This window comes from Ailuropoda melanoleuca, chromosome 4, assembly GCF_002007445.2.
Source record: "Ailuropoda melanoleuca isolate Jingjing chromosome 4, ASM200744v2, whole genome shotgun sequence".
Taxonomy (NCBI): Eukaryota; Metazoa; Chordata; class Mammalia; order Carnivora; family Ursidae; genus Ailuropoda; species Ailuropoda melanoleuca.
The window spans coordinates 128,261,543-128,282,822 of record NC_048221.1 but is presented as its reverse complement, the minus strand read 5'-3'; the positions used below and the strand labels follow the sequence as shown (position 1 = coordinate 128,282,822).

The 21,280-nt window shown below is 41.3% G+C and overlaps 1 protein-coding gene across 1 annotated transcript in view; it reads left to right on the top strand.

Moving 5' to 3' along the window:
• Positions 1 to 18,985, top strand: part of TDRD15 (tudor domain containing 15) — a 260,315-nt gene extending 241,330 nt beyond the window's left edge. Inside the window, exons 5-7 of the mRNA XM_034659848.1 lie at positions 9,693 to 9,828; positions 10,521 to 10,620; positions 18,856 to 18,985. The gene's annotated coding sequence lies outside the window, so the exon portion shown is untranslated. The remainder of the gene's footprint in view (positions 1 to 9,692; positions 9,829 to 10,520; positions 10,621 to 18,855) is intronic.
• Positions 18,986 to 21,280: the final 2,295 nt, after the last annotated feature.

Here is a 21,280-nt window from a genome sequence, read left to right as displayed (position 1 = left end):
TTTTATTATAATAATATTTTTTATTATATTATGTTAGTCACCATACAGTACATCCCTGTTTTTTGATGTAAAGTTCGATGATTCATTAGTTGTGTATAACACCCAGTGCACCATGCAATACGTACCCTCCTTACTACCCATCACCAGTCTATCCTATTCCCCCACCACCCTCCCCTCTGAAGCCCTCAGTTTGTTTCTTAGAGTCCATAGTCTAAATATCTTATGGTTTTTGGTACAATTGTAAATGGGATCAATTCCTTGATTTCTCTTTCTGCATCTTCATTGTTAGGATATAGAAATGCAACTGATTTCTGTGTGTTGATTTTATATCCTGCCACTTTGCTTAATTCCTGTATGAGTTCTAGCAATTTTTAAAAATATTTTATTTATTTACTTGAGAGAGAGAGAGGGAAGGAGAGAGAACAAGCAGGGGGAGTGGCAAGCAGAGGGAGAAGCAGGCTCCCTGCTGAGCAAGGCGCCTGACGTGGAACTTGATCCCAGGGCCCCGGGATCGTGACTTGAGCCGAAGGCAGACACCCAACCAACTGAGCCAACGAGGTGTCTGAGTTCTAGCAATTTTTTGTGGAATCTTTTGGATTTTCCACATAGAGTATTATGTCATCTACGATGAGTGAAGGTTTGACTTCTTCTTTGCTGATTTGGATGCCTTTTATTTCTTTTTGTTGTCTGATTGCTGAAGCTAGGACTTCAAGTACTATGTTGAACAACGGTCGTGAGAGTGGACGTCCCTGTCATGCTCCTGACCTGAGGGGAAAAGCTCTCAGTTTTTTTCCATAGAGGATGATTTTTACTGTGGGTCTTTCAAATATGGCTTTTAGGATGTTGAGGTATGTTCCTTCTATCCCTACCTTGTGGAGCGTTTTTATTAGGGAAGGAAGCAGTATTTTGTCTAAATGCTTTTTCTGCATCTATTGAGAGGATCATATGGTTCTGATTCTTTCTTATATTAATGTGGTGTATCACATTGATTGATTTGTGGATGTTGAACCAGCCCTGCAGCCCATGAGTAAATCTTACTTCGTTGTGGTGAATAATTCAGTTTCAGAATTTCTTTGCTTGTTATAGGTCTGTTCAGGTTTTCTATTTCTTCCTTTTTCAGTTTTGGTAGTTTATATGTTTCTAGGAATTTATCCGCTTCTTCCAGATTGCCTAATTTGTTGCATATCATTGCTCATAATATTCTCTTATAATTGTTCGTATTTCTTCAGGTTTAGTTATGATATCTCCTCTTTCTTTCATGATTTTATTTATTTGGGCCCTTTATCTTTTCTTTTTGATAAGTCTGGCTAGAGGTTTATGAATCTTGTTAATTCAAAGAACCAGCTCCTAGTTTCATTGATCTGTTCTACTGTTTTATTCTATTTCTATATTATTAATTTCTACTCTAATCTTTATTATTTCTCCTGGCTTTAGGCTTTATTTGCTATTCTTCTTCCAGCTCCTTTAGGTGTAAGGTTAGCTTGTATATTTGAGACATTTCTTGGTTCTTGAGTAAGGCCTGTGTTGTTATATACTTCCCTCTTAGGACTGCCTTTGCTGCATCCCAAAGGTTTTGAATTGCTGTGTTTTCATTTTCTTTTGCTTCCATGTATTTTTAAAAATTTTCCTTTAATTTCCTGTTGACCCATTCATTCTTTAGTAGGATGTTCTTTAACTTCCATGTATTTGTGGTCCTTCCAAATTTTTCCTTATGAGTGACTTTAAGTTTCATAGCATTGTGGTCTGAAAATATGCATGGTATGATCTCAGTCTTTTTGTACTGGTTGCATCCTAGTTTGTGACCCAGTATGTGATCTGTTCTGGAGAATGTTCCATGTACACTTGAAAATAACGTATATTCTGATGTTTAAGGTTGAAATGCTCTGAATATATCTGTAAATACATCTGGTCCAGTGTGTCATTCAAAGCCTTTGTTTCCTTGTTGATCTTCTGCTTAGATGATTGCTGTGAGTGTGGTGTTAAAGTCCCCTACTATTATGTATTATTATCAATGAGTTACTTTAATTTTGTTATTAATTGATTTATGTATTTGGCTGCTCCCATGTTAGGGACATTAATATTTACAATTATTAGATCTTCTTCTTGGATAGACCCCTTTATTATGATATAGTGTCCTATTCATCTCTTATTAGTCTTTGGTTTAAAATCTAGTTTGTCTGATATAAGGATGGCTATTCCAGCATTCTTTTGTTGTCCGTTAGTATGATAAATAGTTCTTCACCCCTCATTTTCAATCAAAAGACAAAGGGTGTCAGAATGGATTAAAAAAACAAGACCCATCCATATGCTGCTCACGAGAGACTTATGTTAGACCCTAAGTTGTTATTAAAAAACAACAACAACAACAACAAATGTTTCCACACTAAAAAGGTTTAAAAGCACCCTACTAGATTCTTTCTCAGGGCCCCTTGACGCTCAAATTTCATGATTACCTTCATCACAATCTACTGTAGTGACTCCTAAACCAGCCTCTGCCTTAGCAGACCATGCCGGAGTTCCACAACACAATACTAACAGGACTCTTTCTGTTGTAGGCTGGATGTTTGTATCCCCCCACATTCATTTTGTTGAAATCTACCCCTGCCAAGGCGATATTAAGAGGTCTGGACCTTGGTAGGTAGGTGGGATTAGTGCCATTATAAAAGAGGCCCCGGAGAGATCTCTCCTCCCTTCTGCCATGTGATATTACAGTGGGAAGATGTCCATCAATGAGGAAGTGGGCCCTCACCAGACACAGAGTGCACTGGCACCATGATCTAGGACTTTCTAACCTCCAGAATTGTGAGTAATAAATGTTTGTTGTTTATAAGCCAACCAGTAAGTGGTGTTTTTGCTATAGCAGCCTGAACAGACTGAGACACTTTCCCTCTACACATAGCTCTTCTCATCCTCCATGAACAGATGGATACTGGCATCCTTCCTGGTTGCCAGTCCTGTGTTTGGTTAGGACAAGGGCTGCATAGTAAGGATGGACTGGAGAATGAGCTCCCACCATGCAGAATATTTGAGGACTTATTTCAGCAGTAGCATTAGGAAAGTGTACTTGGTGCTGCACTTGACTTTATTTTTATTTTATTTTTTTTAANTCTCATCCTCCATGAACAGATGGATACTGGCATCCTTCCTGGTTGCCAGTCCTGTGTTTGGTTAGGACAAGGGCTGCATAGTAAGGATGGACTGGAGAATGAGCTCCCACCATGCAGAATATTTGAGGACTTATTTCAGCAGTAGCATTAGGAAAGTGTACTTGGTGCTGCACTTGACTTTAATCTTTCCTAGCTAATCATCATGTATACCCCACACCTAGACCTGGATGCTCACTTCTGTTCTAGACCAACATCTGCAGCTTCCTGCTTCAGATTTCTCNCCCATAACACCAGGATCACGCCCTGAGCCGAAGGCAGACGCTTAACCGCTGTGCCACCCAGGCGCCCCTGCACTTGACTTTAATCTTTCCTAGCTAATCATCGTGTATACCCCACACCTAGACCTGGATGCTCGCTTCTGTTCCAGACCAACATCTGCAGCTTCCTGCTTCAGATTTCTCTTTGCATATCTACCACATACTTTCCATTCTCTATAGCATATCTCGCTACCAAGAATTCATTTTCTTACCTGAAGGTTGGTTCGTTTTCCTGACTTCCTGGTCAGGCTGAACAACCAGAGCCATCTGTATCCTTTCCCTTCTTCACCTCAAATACCTATTCAGTCCCCANCTTCCTGCTTCAGATTTCTCTTTTGCATATCTACCACATACTTTCCATTCTCTATAGCATATCTCGCTACCAAGAATTCATTTTCTTACCTGAAGGTTGGTTCGTTTTCCTGACTTCCTGGTTAGGCTGAACAACCAGAGCCATCTGTATCCTTTCCCTTCTTCACCTCAAATACCTATTTAGTCCCCCAAATCCTGACAAATCTCCTTTTTATTGCTTCTTGCTTCCATTTCTCTTTTGCCTTTGCCACCCTTCTAGTTCAGGCTCTCATCGTCTCCCAGCTATCACAAACACATAACAAGTCTTTATGACTCGATTCTTCCTTCACTCCAATCCTTAATGGAGAGTGGTTGGGGCCAGTGTTTCTGAAAAATCATGTAGGATATCGGTACCTGGAGTCAACACTCTGATGGCTCTGCATTAAACTAATGGTCTTCACATCAGAATCTCCTTCCACCCCTCCCTCCACCCCACAGTAGGACCCCATCTGATCTTAATGAATAAGAATTTTCTTGCTGTCACCTGACTGTTATAATTGCCCCTCTCCAAATCATGATCATTTCTGCCACCATACTGGTCAAGCTCTTCTCTCTCTGGAACCCATCTCAGTTCATCCTTGAGGCCCCATGTAGTCCTTACCCCTTTGTGAAATCCTCTGAAACAATTTCAAGATCAAAAGATTTCTTTTTTTCTGAGCACTATTTGTGCCCTTACTGTATCAGTTCATTGGATGCTATGAGATTATGCTCTTTAGAGTGTATGTGTGTGTGTGTGTGTGGTTATCTTACTATGACCCTCTAAGTAGGAAGCTCATGGAGGGCAGGGACCTGGAAAGGTACGTTTGGACCCACTTCATGAGTAACAAGGCAAATGTATGCTCTATATCCAAAAGTCTGATGTGTTGGAGAATATTAAAGGATGTCAAAACCCATGCAGTAACTGTGCTCTATTCAAACTCTTGCGTAATTGACCATGATGAATAGCTCTAATTGTATTTATTTTTTCTTTCTTTAAATAAGTGAATTTTCTGAGAAAGTTGAGATCTGTAGCCAAATGACCCATTCTGGCATATTCCGGGACTTATTATTTTGAGTTTCTTTCACATTGTAGCAGAGAAGTTACAGATGTAACATTTCCATATGTTTTTACAAAATTCACATTTTGTTCACTGTAATTTATGTTTTCCTTGGTAACTGGTAGAAACATTTTAAGGGTCAGCCTAGAAGTAGCAGAATCAGTGGAAACACCTTTCCTAAACCTCTCTTCCTTGTGTCATTAATCAAAAGAAACATACCTACTAACCAAAAGTTGCAATTTATCTCCAAACCATTCTTGCCCCCTGAACCTGATAGCTGATTGGGTAATGAGTAATTACACACCTTCAGTTATTACTCTGACTTAGAATTTTTGAGCTTCTATTTTTTTTTTTTTGTCAGTAAATGGGACTAAACTGCATGTATTTCGGCTTGAGTACACAACCAGAATTAATGAAATGTCAGATCCATTAAAGCAAACTCAGAGAATTGCATGCAAATATGGATAAAGGGGCTCTTAGTTCTAACTTTACACTACAAGCAAACCGATAGTGGCCTTCTCACATAGATCATTCTATACAGTCTTCCTACCTGCTGTCACTCTATAAGACTTGGCCTATCTAAGACAGGAAGAAAGATACCATGAAAAATACCCATAAGGGAATGCCTAAATACTGAGGAAAGCTTTAGTTCTTTAAACTCAACTATGTGACTCTCTCCTCTCTCTGGGAACTTGTTCTGACACTGGCCCTGTTACTGCCTACTATTGTGAACACTGAGGTCCAGAGTGAGCTGATAAACACAGGACTACAATTTGGCAGCAGGACTTGCTAGGTTGTGCTTGTCTAGCCAACACAATCTGTCCCAAATGCTTAACACATTTGCTGTTGCAAACTTGTAGGCTCAAATGTTTACCACTTCTATTCATCGGTCTAAACATGGAAGTGGTTTTTAACCTACAGTAATGTTGGAAAGATGTTTCAGCAAAAGGCAAAGATGAGTAATGTGTAGTTCCCCAAAGACCCTTTCTGCTCTTCAAATCCTAGGTAATAATCACTTTGAAGATGCCAGTAGCCTGCTCAGACTCTTCCTGCTGCCTGTGGTTGTCTTTGCTACCTACTCATGTGTATCTGGGTAGATTTATAAATGAATGGCAGCCCTTCGTTTTTACAGAAACAGTGAAAAATTACCCAAACAACTAAATACAGAGAACCATATGCCACCTCACCATCGAGTAGCAGCTCCTGAGTTCCTGATTTTGGTTGCATGCTAGAGGTTGGATCACGAATGCTGTGTAGCAGTGACGAATAAATTCATGACCCTGGAAATCTCTCAAGAGCAGTGGTTGAGGTTTTCTTTTTGCTGATGTGTATATGTCTGTTGCTACAAGTGTATTTATGGCAAGATATAATGCATCTTCTCTTAAGTGATGGGTGGTTTATACTGTTATTTTTATTTTCAGCAAATGTATAAAGAGAGAAATGGAGCCAATGTGGTGGAGGGTGGAGATCAGGTCAGATACAGAGATGACACTCTATAAGAATGCCATGCAGGGTGTGGGAGGAAACTGATCAGGGAATTGTAGAAAACCGAAACAGACAACCTCCCCCACGTAGGAGAAGAGGCTTAGCAGTTAAGGCAAGACCACCCTAGAACCTTGCCCCTCAGGAGAAGCACTGGTGCTAGTTATTTCACGTTAGTATGAATTAATGACTTTTAGCCCTCTGCCAAGAGTGTCTGAGCTGTCAACTAGTATCAAGATATAAGAGTTGGAGAAATGAGGGTTTTGGGGTTTGAGGTAATTCCATGTAGCTTTTCAAGTTCCCTCCTTCCTTGGCCAAAGCTTCTGAGTTTTCCCAACCTGATCCTCACACAAAGGAAAGTATGTCCACTTTTGATTCTAGTCTTACGGCGATGAGGGAAGTTCATGAATGAAAGAGGAGAGAGGAGAGAACCAAGAGATCTTCAGGGGGGAAATATTGGGAATCAGTGCTTGACTCTAACCTCTTGGCTACTGAAAACTTGTCAAGGTCATAGGTTTTTGCGTTACCTTTGCTGTTTAATGTATTCCTGGAGCAGAGCCGGGGAACACTGTGAATGATAGGGAAATACTTTTCAGATCTTTTGGAGCAGTTTCGGCCTGAGAAATTAACTCAAGTGAAAAACAACTCTGTGCTCTCTAACCTGTATCCTCAGAATCTTCCTCAACCCTCCTTACCCTAGAGGGCAATGGAAGCATGAAAAGAAACCAAGGGTAGACCAAGCAGCTTTGCTGGGGCAGGAGTCCCAGGAGATGGGAGGCAGGCAGGGCCAGTGGGATGAGCACTGGTCTAGGAACTGTGGGGCCTGGTTTCCAGTACTAATGCTCCTTCCATATGTTACTTTTAGAAAGTTGGAGCCTCTCACAGGAACATTGTTCCACTATGTGAAAATGGAAAAGAATGGGTCAGGTGATCCTTAAGGGTTCTAGCACCACATCTGGTTCTATCCAGTCTTGAAGGTTGTGGAGTTTGCTCTTGCTTTTCTCCTGCCAGTAGCTTGTGGGTCTCTTTTTCTTTTCTGCTTCTCCGGCCCTTCTTTGCCTTCCTCCTGAGGCTTCCTGACATCACACAGCTAACCTGCTTTGTTCCGCCTCACACCAGGACAAAGCAGCTTGCAAGAGCCAAAGACCAATCAGTGTTTGATAAAGATAAATCTGTGCTCGGAGCTGGAACAGATGTTTAGCCAATTAGGAAGTGAAACCCTCTGCTGAAGTACATCAGCTTCCATCTGAGGACTCTGGATTTTGATGTAAAAAGTACTCGTTTCTTAAAGAGTGCTTTGCAGAATATATCAAACTAAGGTGTGAGGTTAAGTTGTTTGCTCTAGATTTCTTAGTTATCATGTAGCTTCAATATAGTTATTGTTCTCAGATTGGTAGCATCACAAAGTATGAATGTTTTAGAATGCAAAGCACCTTTGCTTCCCACCCAGTGGAAGAGTTCTCCAGTCTTGCTACTCAGAGTGTGGTAACTACACAGCAGCCCCAGCAGTGCCCAGAAGCTTGTGAGAAATGCAGACACTCAGGCCCCCATCCAGACCTGCTGAGTCAGAACTCACATGTTAATACAATGTCAAAGGGGTTCACGTGTACATTAAAGTTTGAGAAATACTAGTCTAAGATATCCCTGTTTTAGTTTAAACACATTCAGACACAAGATGCTGCTTCCTCACTTTCCAGGGCATTCAACGTGGGGATAGCTCTAAGCAGCAGAATGTGCTTCCTAATAATAGTAAGACTGGCAAATACTTATTGATCTCCAACCACGTGGCTCTTCTATGCTTTATAAGTGTATCATACCAGTTAATACTCAAAACATTCAGGTGAGGTAGATACTATTTGTTTTTGCTTAACTAATCCTCATAACAAATGTATGACGGGGATATTCTTGTCTTTCCCATTTTATCAACGAGAAAGCTGAAGCCAAGAATTCAAGTAATTTGCCCAAGTCAAACGGCTGGAGAGTGTATTATTAGCTGTAACCTCAGTAGTTGGGTTCCAGAGCATAACTTAATCATTATAATATATGTTCCTTTCTATAGTTTCTATCCATCTGTATTATAGAAGGACACATAAAATTCTATTTTTCTCCTATATGAAAACTCTTAAATTATTTGGAACCAAGTCTCACAATCACTATCCTTCACATGTTCGTCAGATGACTTTTATTATATATCTTCACCATATTATTCACATTCTGGTGTGCCCGCAGGGTTGTCTCCCAAGCCTCAGCTGTGTGGGTTTGAGCAGGGCAAAGTTGGAAGTCTATCTTCAGCCTGTATCAGAACGCCGTACTCTGAGTAATGAAGCCTGACCAACTAATGAATCCTTTAACCCAGTCACAGTGGTGATTGGTATTGAAAGGCTGCTATTAAGCCAAGTCTGTCTAAATCTCCGAAGATGGATTTGAACTCAGGAGTATTCCCTCGAAGCAGACTTCTCTCTCATCAGCACCATGTGTTTCTTCCCACGCCGAGCTCAGGCGATACCCCTGCACTAGCCTGCCATGTAGTGAGGGTGTTGGCGTCTGCACTATCCGGGTCAGGGCTGTGGAAAGTAAAATTTGATATCCATCCTGTTAAATTTCGTCTTGTTAGCTGTGACTCATTATTCATCCTGTCAAATCTTTTGGATTCTTGATTCTGTCACTCAGCATATTTGCTAGCTGGCCCAGCCTTGTGTCATCTGAAAATTTGATCAACATACCTTCTGTCTTTATTAAGCAATTTATAGCTAAAAGTGCTGAATGGGCCAAAGCTGAAGTTAGCCCCTTTGATGGGGCTTGCTCCCAGGGACCTCTGCTGCAGGCTGACTTCAGTTCATTAATCTGCACCTTTGCACCAGGTATTCAATCATCTCAATGTCTCTACGTTCTTCGTGCATCCTGTATGTCTCCTATCTCCCCAAGAAGGAGGGTGATGGCCAGCATGCTGTTTTAAACCACCAATGCCCCCCAGTTACATGGCCTTGAATTATTATGGTAGAAGAGGCTGTTGTTTAGTGGAAAGTACCCTGAATCTGTATTAGAAATGAGCTAGGTGGGAGTTCCAGCTCTGTCATTTCATCTGTGTACCGTTCAGTTAGGGTGAATCAGAGAAGCAGAAACACTAGGAGTGATATATCACATAAAAAGGATTTGTTATAGAGATTTTAACTGTGCAGTTGTGGGATAAACGTATGAAAGGCTGTTACTTCTGTGTATATTTCTAGGGCCTGAAGCAACAGGATAATCAGTTGGGAAGAAAATATGGGTATGAAATAGGGAGAGCAAGGACAAATAAGAACCCAGGAGGATGTCCCAGAACCCACAGAATGGGCTGGAACACACATTGTATCAAAATTCTCTCATTTACCTCTAGTGCTCCATCTTTGATGATACAGGGAACCTGCTGGAGAAGCTGGCACCTTCCTCAGAGAGAGAGAGACACACACCTGGCTCAAGAGTCAGAAAGTGCCAGGGGAGATGTGGTAGGAGCTGGAGTGACTGCGAGTCTGGCCACTGCCCCGTGGCAGCCAGGTGAGCCAACAGATCAGCAATGAGCCGCATGAGCTGCCAGCGCTGGTCTGTCTCCTGCTTTATGCCGCTTTCCAAATCTTTTGCAGATTTCTCCTTTAGCCGGTACTACCCTGAAGGTACGCAGGAAAGGGAATTCTGGGAAACATAGTTTTAGCTTAGCTGAATTGACACACCCTCTCTGTGTGTCATTAGCATATACATGGTTTAACTACACTAACTTTCTAAATGAATACAATTGAAAGACCATGTTTCAGCCTAACATAATGCACCTGTCCCTTGTACAACTGAAAACACATCCTCTCTCCGAAAGTGAATACGCGTTCTTTTTATTCATCTTTGAGTAATGTGTAATCCTCTTCTTGCTGAATCACATTCCTCCTTCAATATCTTGTAATTTAGGTACTGAGATAAACTTAACTACCATTACCGTATCTTATGTTAGATAATAGGGGAATGGGAGAAATGCAGAGTTGGTTAATATGTACTGAAACATATGTATATTAAAGTAATGAAGAAGTACTAAAATCATGATAGTCCTTGTTTCTACAACTGACCACGTGGTTATAGCTGGTATTTTTAATTACCTTTTTCTCCTACCCATTCTGTATTTGCATTTCCTTTACCTCAACAAAGTACTTCTGTTGGTTTCGGTTCCTTGTCAGGTGGGGTGACCCAAACCTTTATTCCTGCAGGTTTTGGTGTATTGATATAACTGCTTGCATTGAGTTGTTGAAATTTTCCATGGAGTTGAATGGCAGGACTGGAGTACTAAGAGATGCCCCAGGAACTCTTGTAAGTCATGGACGAACTCTACTTCTAATAGGCAGTAGCAACTCTGTATCGTCTTGGAGACATCAATATCCCTGTTACTACAGTAACTCCCTTCTTTACCTGTTGAGTTAATGGGAGGAGGAGCTCAAAGTGATTGGTGGCTGTCAGCTACGAGTTTCAGTAAAGCATCATTGTGTCCTCTGTTGGAAGCACCCCTCCTTGGGAGCTAGCTATTGCAGACCAGAAAGGCCAAACTGGGAACAAAGCAAAACTTTCTCTTGTGGATCACGAGGAGTAGCAATGAAAGGAGCCACTCTCGTTTTCCAAAACTCTTGATCTTAGGCCTTGTAAGCTCTGGCTGAGGGAGAAATAATACTGTATATTTCTTGCTGAGGGAGAGCATAATGCATTTCTGGAGAGATTTCAGAGATTAGTGCCGTATCTAAGGACCTGAGAGATGACAGGGTTGTGCTTCCTACCAGATCTTCATTCAGCTTGTTCCTTTGGCTTTGCAGAAGATGGATGGATTTTGGGGACTGACAGTGGATTATCACACACTCAGTCAGGTAGCGACTCTAATTACAGCTGCTATTCCAGATGTAGTTTTATTCCTTGAGCAAATCAGCACATTCCTTGGCCCCTAGTATGTAGCTGTAGATCAGGAAAACGCCCTTTTCTCTATACTTGCAACTAAATCATTAACAATTGTTTGGCTTCCATCCTGTGGGGCCAACAGTGCACCTTCATGTTGCTACCTCACTCAGCTCTCCAACCGTGTGTCATAATCTAGTTCTCAGGCAGATCATGCTGGTTCAGTGCATGGACAAGATCATAGTGCTTGAATCTGATGAGTTAAATATAGCAATAACCCGACCTATGTTGGTGAGAAACATGTGTGCCAGAGAGCAACAGATAAATCCCACGTGTAAGATGACTTCAGGACAATAGTCTATACCTTTGGGGTCAGGTGTCCCATCACTGAAATATCTGGATAGCACTTCCAGGCAGCCTATGTATTTTCAATTGCTCCAGGAGGGTGAATACTGGCTACTCTATTGAAAAGATCTTCCTTACTCCCATTAGCCCATACTGGCCCTGATCTGTTACAGAGGAGGCAATGGTAGGGTAGTGGAAATACCTGAGTCAGTACTGGAAATGAGCTAGGTTTTTGCCGTAGTTTTGCTACTTATGCCTATATGTTCTTTCTTTCTTTTCTTTTTTCTTTCTTTCTTTCTTCTTTCTTTCTTCCTTCCTTCCTTCCTTCCTTCCTTCCTTCCTTCCTTCCTTCCTTCCTTTCTTTCTTTCTTTCTTTCTTTCTTTTCACAGAGACACAGTCAGCGAGAGAGGGAACACAAGCAGGGGGAGTGGGAGAGGAAGAAGCAGACCTCCCAGTGGAACAGGGAACCTGATGCAGGGCTCGATCCCAGGATCCTGAGATCACGCCCTGAGCTGAAGGCAGACTCTTTAACGACTGAGCCACCCAGGTGCCCCGTATATGCTTTCTTAAACAGGCCAGTTTCTTTGTCTTTAAAATGAGAAAGACAAAAATCCAACTTAGAAGACTGACATGAGGTCTACCCGTGATAATATGTACAATGGAGTAATTTATTGTTATATGGCCCCTTATATATGCAGACACTTTATGAATTTGAGTGCGTTTAATCCATATGCACCTTTGTCCCTGTTAACAGATGAGGAGCAAAGGTTCTGATAAGTCCTTTAATTGGCTCAGGCTCATACTGTTAGGAGGTGGTGGAGCCAGGATGTGGACTCTGGCAGACTTGTTAGCAAACCAGCATTCTTTCCATTTGTCGTGTTCCCACTTTGCCATGGTGCATTGTAAACCCTAAAACACCAACAGTGTGTAAATACAGGTTCTGCACTGTTCTTAAGTGAATTTATGCTGAAATTCACTGATCTTCCCTTCTCTAAAACTACCTAGAAATCCTCTGTCTAGCCATCTGGGGACTTTGCCTTTAGTTCCTGGGATAAATTAGGGTTTTTTTTCTTGTTTTTGTTTTATTTTTTTTATTTATTTATTTTTTTTAAAGATTTTATTTATTTATTCGACAGAGAGAGAGACAGCCAGCGAGAGAGGGAACACAAGCAGGGAGTGGGAGAGGAAGAAGCAGGCTCATAGTGGAAGAGCCTGATGTGGGGCTCGATCCCAGATCGCTGGGATCACGCCCTGAGCTGAAGGCAGACGCTTAACCGCTGTGCCACCCAGGCGCCCCTCTTGTTTTTGTTTTAATTTTGTTTCCTCATTTTGAAAATTGCCCTTTCTTATATAGTTTATAAAGCACTTATACTTTCTACTTAAGCTTTTATGTTCCCTCACTCAATAGTCTTGGAGTAGAGCCTCATTTTTTTGTGGGAAACTGAGGCTCAGGTAGATAATACTGTATCAAAACTAACACATTGATAACTGGAAGAGATACTTGTCTCCAGCTTCAAGGCTTTTTCCCACAGTTTCAGTCCTGCATGGGACTCTAAATATCTGTCAATTCTGTGAAGCTCTATTTTCCATTTTCTTCCTTTATCAGGATGCCTCTTGGTACCAGACACAGTTTCCCCTAGGCAGTATTTGGGTGTTTATAAATCTCAGAAGGTTCATAGAGATTTGTACACTAATAGGTCATAGAAGTGCCTAAAATCTCAGGAGAGCTTTATTTCACAATTCTGTTAGAAGGAATACCACACTAAAAGCCATAAGCATCAGAACTGAACAAATTCCTGCTTATCAGGTGTGATTATACTGAGGGTAATAAGATAAAGAAAATACTCTCAAATACTTACGAATGACTTACTTTATTTCAGCTGATATTAAATGAACCAGTCTTTTTGTCAAACTTCCTATTAAAAATAACTAATGCTCTTGAATAAAGAATAATAAGCAGGTTTTTAGCCCATCATTGAGCCAGTAAGAAAGTTAGGTTTCATCATAGGCCAGAAACTCAGTAAAAGCAGAAGCTAGAGGGCAGGGAAATCACTGAATGTAGATTTTTTTCCTGAGGCCTTTTGCTGACTCCTGGGCTCAAGGAGCTTCAGTTTTCAAGGCTGGGACAGGAGGAAAAGTCAAGAGTCCAACCAAAATGGTGAGTGTAATAAGAGGGCAGTGTCAAGGGGTCTAACATCAGTGAAAGATTCTAACATCCTAGCAGGGTTCTTATAATTATGTTTATTTTCTGTCTCCCCAACATGGGCTGAACCACATGAGATTGCTGATACTTGACCATTTTGACCTACAGAAGTATCAGTTTCATATGATTCAACGTAATAGGATGTCACAGAGATTACTGCCCACGGTTGTCTGTCCAATGCCTAGAATAGTATCTGGTCCATAGTAGGTACTTAATAAATATTTGTTGATGGAATAAATGAATGAAACCAAGTTGGAAACCAGTCATCAAAGATAAGTAGAACAACTTCAGATGAGAATTAACAAAACAAAACAAAGCAAAACACATCTTAAGAATCCATGAGTAAAAAGAATTCAGAGTGAAATAAACAGAAACCTGAATTTAGAACCTGTTAGAAATGGGAGAGAGTGACTGGAGGCAGGGAATGGTCTCTGGGAGTTGCCTTCATGGGATTTGACCAGACAGCTGGATAAACATTGATTTCTGGGGTTCCTACTGCATCCTTCCTAGTTGCTATTTGTAAGCTTGAAATTTTTGGTTTTCATTCCCATCTGAATAACATAGATATTAAAAAATAGAAGCTCAAGTCTTTTCAGTGTTTATAACCAAATGCAATCACTTTGAGTAATATACAGGTTCATAGTATAAGAGAAATGTGGAATACAGCTTAAAAGCCCTATGATGTAGAGCTCAGAAGCCTTCCTTTCAAGAGTTACCGAAGATTATGAGAGGCTTTCTCACCACCCCCTCTCTCTTTCATATTTAATCAGATTTGGAGATTAGAGATGCAATTTCCTTTTGTGTCTAGAGAAGTTGATCAGGATGCTACACACTACTGTTTCCATCCTGCTCCTCCCCACTCCCAGGTTATAGCGCTGAAGTGTCTATCATATAAGTATCCATTAAAAATAAAATTATTTACTTTCTTGATTTGATGAACAAAAATTCTGTGAAGTCACATCTGTGTGGGTTAGGTTCAAAAATCAATGAATAACGTGAAAATCACATATAGTTAAAACTACACATGAAAATCTTTTATACTACTCGTAAAATATAAAAGGTTTTAAATGTACAATCCTATGTGGTATTCCTCGTGTACCTGGTGAGAACCACTTAGTTAATTAAATACAGAAATAAGAGAGAAGCATATCAGTAGATGTCCAGCTAGTTAAATCCTCTGCTTTTAACGAAATTCATAGTATGACTGTGGGGAAGGTTGAGGACCCTAAAAGTGTTTCTGCTTCCTGAAGGGATGATTCCACTTTGTTTGAATAGAATGCTCTTATGTTGTATGACACATTCATATATTTGTTTATACTGGAGCTGGTATGTTACGGCTTATTGTAGAGCCTGGGGACTAATGTTAGGGTTGAGTTTCATGAACCTGCAATTCTGTTATTTATACAATCAGATCATCAGGTAGCAAATAAAGATTCAAGTTTGGGGGGCGCCTGGGTGGCACAGCGGTTAAGCGTCTGCCTTCGGCTCAGGGCGTGATCCCGGCGTTATGGGATCGAGCCCCACACCAGGCTCCTCCGCTATGAGCCTGCTTCTTCCTCTCCCACTCCCCCCTGCTTGTGTTCCCTCTCTCGCTGGCTGTCTCTATCTCTGTCAAATAAATAAATAAAATCTTAAAAAAAAAAGATTCAAGTTTGGGGCTAAAGCATTTAGATACTGGATATGCACTTCTGGGTTTCCTCCTTCAATGAAAAACTATGGTCATGAGAGATATGAGTGAATCTACTCGGTCCGGGGAAGGATGTACACCGGATGTGCTGTATGGATGGCGAGCTAGTGTAATGACGGTCTGTTCAGACAAGACCATGCTTGGCTCAGAGTTTCTGCCTTACCCGTGATAAGAGTCCAGGTGCTTTAGAGAACCATAGCCCCCGCTGTGTCAGAGATGAAGATCTGCTCCGGACTTCCTCCTGGTGCCCCGCTCTTGCTGGGGCAGGGAGATTGAGGATGGGCACCGAGGTGGCTTTGTGAAGATAGTGAGGCTTACACGTAGGAGTCTACACTTGCACAGGTCCTTTCAAGGTGTAGTAGAGATCTTGGCAATACGTTCAAATGGTCCTTTTTTTTTTAATTTGCAAGATTAAGATATTTTAACCATTATTAGCTAAGACATTCTTTCTTTCTCTCTCACTTCTCTAAACATTTCTATTGTTTTGTTGCTGGTGGAGAAACCACAGACTGTTTTGGGATCCAGCTGAGGAGAAATCGCCTCGAGGTTCCAGTAAGCTGGGGTTTTGTAGTTGACAGCTACTTCTTTGCAGACGAAAGTTGTAGTTGGCTGGCCTGTTGTAGGCTTGGCTTCCAGGATTCTCTTGCCGCCTGCTGAGACGAACTGCCTGGGTTGGTAGGAGGACACAAGGCTGGAGGCTGTGCTGCCTTGTAAGTCAGCCTTGCTGCGCACAGCACTGGACCACCATAGGCTCTGGACGAGAACCTGCAGAGGGAAAGACAAGAGTCATTCGCTTCTCTGCCCTGAAAACTATGCCATAAAATTATTGACATATAAGCCCAAGACGTAGGAAAAAGTACCAAAGAATGACAGGCACTTAATTAATACAAATATGATGCTATTTTTCTTGATTTTATGATTGTATGGTATTTGTCAGCTTTCTATGATGTGTGCGTTGTGAGATATTTTTCTTTATAAATGTTTACTTTCATATGAAATTTTTGTTTTTGCAACTCTGATTTCTCTTCTAAAGTGGGCTCTCAAAATTGTATGAGCTTCAGATCTCATTTAACCTGCTCTTCCCAAGCCTGGGCACTTGACCAAAGTAGGATTCCGCATGCCACCAAGGCTTTCTTGGCTTGTCTACGACACTCCTCCATTGCATGGACTGATGTCTCATGAGCTACAGAGAACATCAATCTTTGAAAAGCTGCCTGAAATTGAGCACAGGTGGCAGTGCCCAGAGCAGCGCAGCATATGGATTCTGGCCTCTGATCGTTCACAGAAAGCCCTCTCTTTGTACGGAGAAGAATAAAGACTAGCCAGAGTGCAGACTCTCGACCAGGCAGAGGAGGTTGTTTTCCTTGTGATTCGTTAGGAAAGAGGGTGGTCTTCTCATTCCTGGGTGGCTTGTGTGACCCAGAAGGTGGTGAAGTCAGATAGAAGGTCTTGCCCTAAATAGATGCTCAGAGCCATTATTAAGAAGACGCACTGCTAGTCTAGGAGACAAAAGACTTCACTTCTCACTCCTTAGTTAGGGTATTTCCAGCTCCCTGCAACTTGGACTCTGTTCTGTAAAATGGGGGTCATAATCCTTTGCTAGACTGTGTTAAAGAACTTATTACGTGATGCTGGCCATAGAGCCATGGGAACATGTAATGTACGAACCAGATGTAAGAAATGTGATGAATATAAGGAAATATTAAGGGCAAAAATCAATATTGTCATTTAGCTAAACTTTCAGAAAATCTTTTCCTGGACTAGCTGTGGACTGTGATAGAGGGATATTGATCAATTAAGGTCGGGGAGGCTCAAAAGGATGTGGATTTCTATAACCAGTTTAATTCCCAAGGGTCAATTTGTTCAAGCCTAGACATGTTTGTTAGCGTAATTGAAAGAAGCGTGATCAGACCACATGTATTCCAATGAGCAGCAGACTCCGGGGACTGTGTTCTTGCTGTGCCTGGGGACCTCAGTAGACTACTTGTTTCCAGGCCAAGAGGAGGACATAAGGGAAAAAAACTTCCTTACTCCTTTCAGCCTTCCCATTCATCAGCATCACTTTCCTCATTCATGTAAAGGCGTTCCCAGCTGCACATTCGGAGGAGCTGCCAACAATTCATTTTTCCTCCTGGTTACAGAAAAAACAGCCTTCATAATGAGGAGGAGAGCTGTGTTTTTTACAAAGCTAAATATTAATTCTTCTTTCAGTTTGTCATTTGCATATCCCTCAAATTGGGTTTACCTTTTCAATTTACGTTGCTGAAGCCCCACAGCCTGAAGACACACAATTAACACTGTTTCCTTGGTGAGGGTCAGAGTGCCTACTTTGTAGGCTCAGGTTTTTCTCAAGACTGTAGTTGAAGGTACATAAGAAATGGAAATTTAATTGGTATAACTAGGAGGATTTCCTTGCCAGGCTGAGAATGAGAGATAAATGTCCATTCTCTTCATTTAGCCATTTCCATATACACAGTGTTGGTCAAGGTTGTTCTCACTCTTACAGAGGGAAAGAGGCACTCAGCCTTGGGTGACTTTAGGCTTTGCTCTTCTCTGCCCAGGGATTATGGATGGAGTCCAGCGGCCACTCAGGGTATCTTCTTCTTGTCAGAACTAATGATCTCCAGATATTAATAGATACTCATCTAGGTTTGTAGATGACTGGCTTAAAAACTTGCCTTGATGTTAGGACATATAGACTTTGTTCATCCCCCAAGCCTCCCTCCACTCTCCTTCTTCCTCTCTCCTCACCCTCCTTTCTTTCCTTTCCTTTCCTTTCCTTTCCTTTCCTTTCCTTTCCTTTCCTTTCCTTTCCTTTCCTTTCCTTTCTCCCCTTCCCCTTCCCTTCCCTTCCCTTCCCTTCCCTTCCCTTTCCATGTCTCTCCCCCCTCCCTCCCCCACTGCTTCCCTATCTTCCCCTTCTTTCCATCCCTCCTTCCTTCCATGTTGAGCATCTCTTAAGTTATTATATACTTGACACTGTGCTACATGCTGGAAATACTGTGGTAAAGAAGACAAAGTCTAGTGGGGAAAGCAGTCACAAAAAGAGGTTAGTCTGACAACCATCACTATAAGGAGAGAGGACAGGGTTCTGTGATACAAGGAAGACTCAGGCATGCAGGGATGGGTCTTTCCTCTGAAACCTTTCAGTCTGGGATTTTCTGATATCTTTTGTATGATTAATTAACTGAGAGGTGCCTATGATTATAGAGTTTGGTAGGCCAAATGAAATATTCCAGTATTCATTTTTCTCACCTATAAAATAATAATAGCAACAAAACCTGAGTTCAGTCAAGGAATGTGCTTAGAATTCCAAATCCAGCAAATGCTTCTTAGGCAATGGATGGTATCACATAGGGACTAGGCAGCTCTTTCACCTTTGTCTGTAAATGACAGTTTATGCCATAGAATTATCTCTTGAATCTTTAGGGACTTGGAAGACATCCCTGGAAAGTCAACGTGAAAAAGATTCATGGTGTTAGATTCTTCTTAAGGCTGCTGAATAGCTGTACATCTGTTCTGGAATGCCATCTGGAGTCATTTGAGGCTAATAAGGTGAGCAGTGTCAGCTCTTCATTTTGGGTGGGTGAGGGGAATTAAAGTTGAAATATTGTATCTACAATTCTCTTTTACCTTTTTTTTTTTTTCCTTTTCATTGCCTGTAATGTGTGTTTGGAATTTTTCTACTTGGCATCAGGCTTGGTGCATACTACCTATTTTCTGAATTAAAGAGAAAGTGTCTTAGTGGCAACAGTGCCACATTCAAGCTTTGAAACTGCAATTTACTAGCTGTATAAACTTGAGTAGGTTGCTTCCTTTCTCCAAAACTGAGCTTTTTCATCTCTATAATAGAGATAACTATATTACTACCTTATAGAGGTTTTGTGACTCCTAAATGCTCTTGGCAGATATTAAATGTGTAATAAACATTAACTGTTGTTATAGAACACCAACTGTATACGTGCTGTGCACATGTTTACCAAAGCATGGTGCCTGTGGCTTCCACACTACATGAGACAGTGTCCCTTGACACATTCTATCTCATGGAGGGCATCTGCCAGCTACCAATTAGCTACATTAATTGTCATGGTGGCTTCTTGTACAAGACATCCATGGGGCTGTCTTTTCAGTTCCCCATTTTCTAATAATTGCCTTGCCCTTGCTCATCCTTAGTATGAATGTAAGAGTTGCTGTTCCAGTACAGTGATTCTGTTCCTTAGACAGCTGACTGGCCCAAGGTTTAGACTTGGGATCCAGAAAATTGAGTTTGCTTCTTTCTTTGTCCTATAGAAGTAAGATTGATAACTCAGGGAATATTAGAGTAGCCATGCTTCCTTCCACATGGACTTGAGAAGCAAAAAGAATTTGGTCTAGAGAAGGAAAAGGAAAGAGAAAAGAAAAAAGAAAAAAAGAAAGAAAGAAAAAGAGATATGTAGTGGATGTGTCTGGGGGTGAGGGAATATGAGCTGGAGAATGAATCCCAAGCACTACCTTGCTCTATTTATTCCTGAGATCCAGCCATGTTCCTAGTCCTGAGATGACCCAGCAGCATTTGAATAATTAATCTCTACTTTTACATAAGCTATTGAGAGTTGGGTTTTTGTCACTTGCAACCCCCAAAAATCTAAGTAATATCTAAGTAATACAATAAGCAAATGTTATACCAGGAAGGGTGCCCAGAACGCATGCCCTGATGTTACAGCTGTTACACATAGTCAACGTTACACCCACGTGGCCTTTCTAAATGGTTAGTCATTATCATTATACTCACAGCAGAGAGTATATACATGAGTTTTAAAATGACTATCTGTATGTTATTGTTCTTTCTTTGAGTTGTTTCCCTCTGAATGAAAGAAACAATTGTAGATAACATGTTCTCAGTTCTGAGATGGTCTTAAGGATAAGAGATAAGTTGGCATGGCATCGTAGCTGCAGATATTGGCAGTTTTTAACGCTGAACGCCAGGAAACTCACAGACCAGGGGCACAAAAGGAAAGGCTGAGAAGAGCAGAGTCCCTCAGAGACTTTCCTGTCCCCACCAATTTCTGCTGGAGCTACAATCCTTCAGTACTGCCAGGGTCACTTATTATAGGGAAAGTAAACCTGGAAAAAGATTTCCCAAGTCCCAGTGGCTCAAGCAACCTCTAACCTTATCATATGCTGCACCTGCAGAGCTAGAAGGCTGTGGACTGTCACCCTGCTGGAGAGGCAGGATAACATGGCGAATAAGAGCATGGATTGCAGAGACAGACTTTTTGGGTTTGAATTCTGGCTATGTTGTGTGACCCTGGGCAAGTTAGACACTTGCTGTTCTTGCGTTTCTTCATCTGTAAGATGAGGGTAACGCTGTTACTAACTCAAAGGTCTGTGAGGGATTGAATGGGTTTATATATGAAAAGCACTTAGAATAGTGTTTGGCACATATTAAGCGTGATACAAATATTACCATTATTGCCACTGCTTACTTACTACACTACTGCCATTACCAACTCTGGATCATAACCCACATAGGAGGCAACACTGGAACATATTAAAAAGCTAAACAATACAATAGGAGAAGAGTTAGCATAGTCAATTCAAAAGCAAATGTGTTCATACTGAGAATTATAGGGATTGAGCAGAAGTATAGGGAAGACCCTCATCTTAAAGTCTCTTGACTGGAGGGAGCCTTAGTGATCTTCTCATCCAATACCCGACAAGACACATGAACCTAACTATTAATATTTCTGGCATACGATTTCTCAATATACCCTTGCACACTTCTCAATAGGGAACTCACTTCTTTCTGAATCAAGTCAAGATGGGTATTAAGGAGGGCATGGTGCACTGGGTGTTATACGGAAGTAATGAGTCA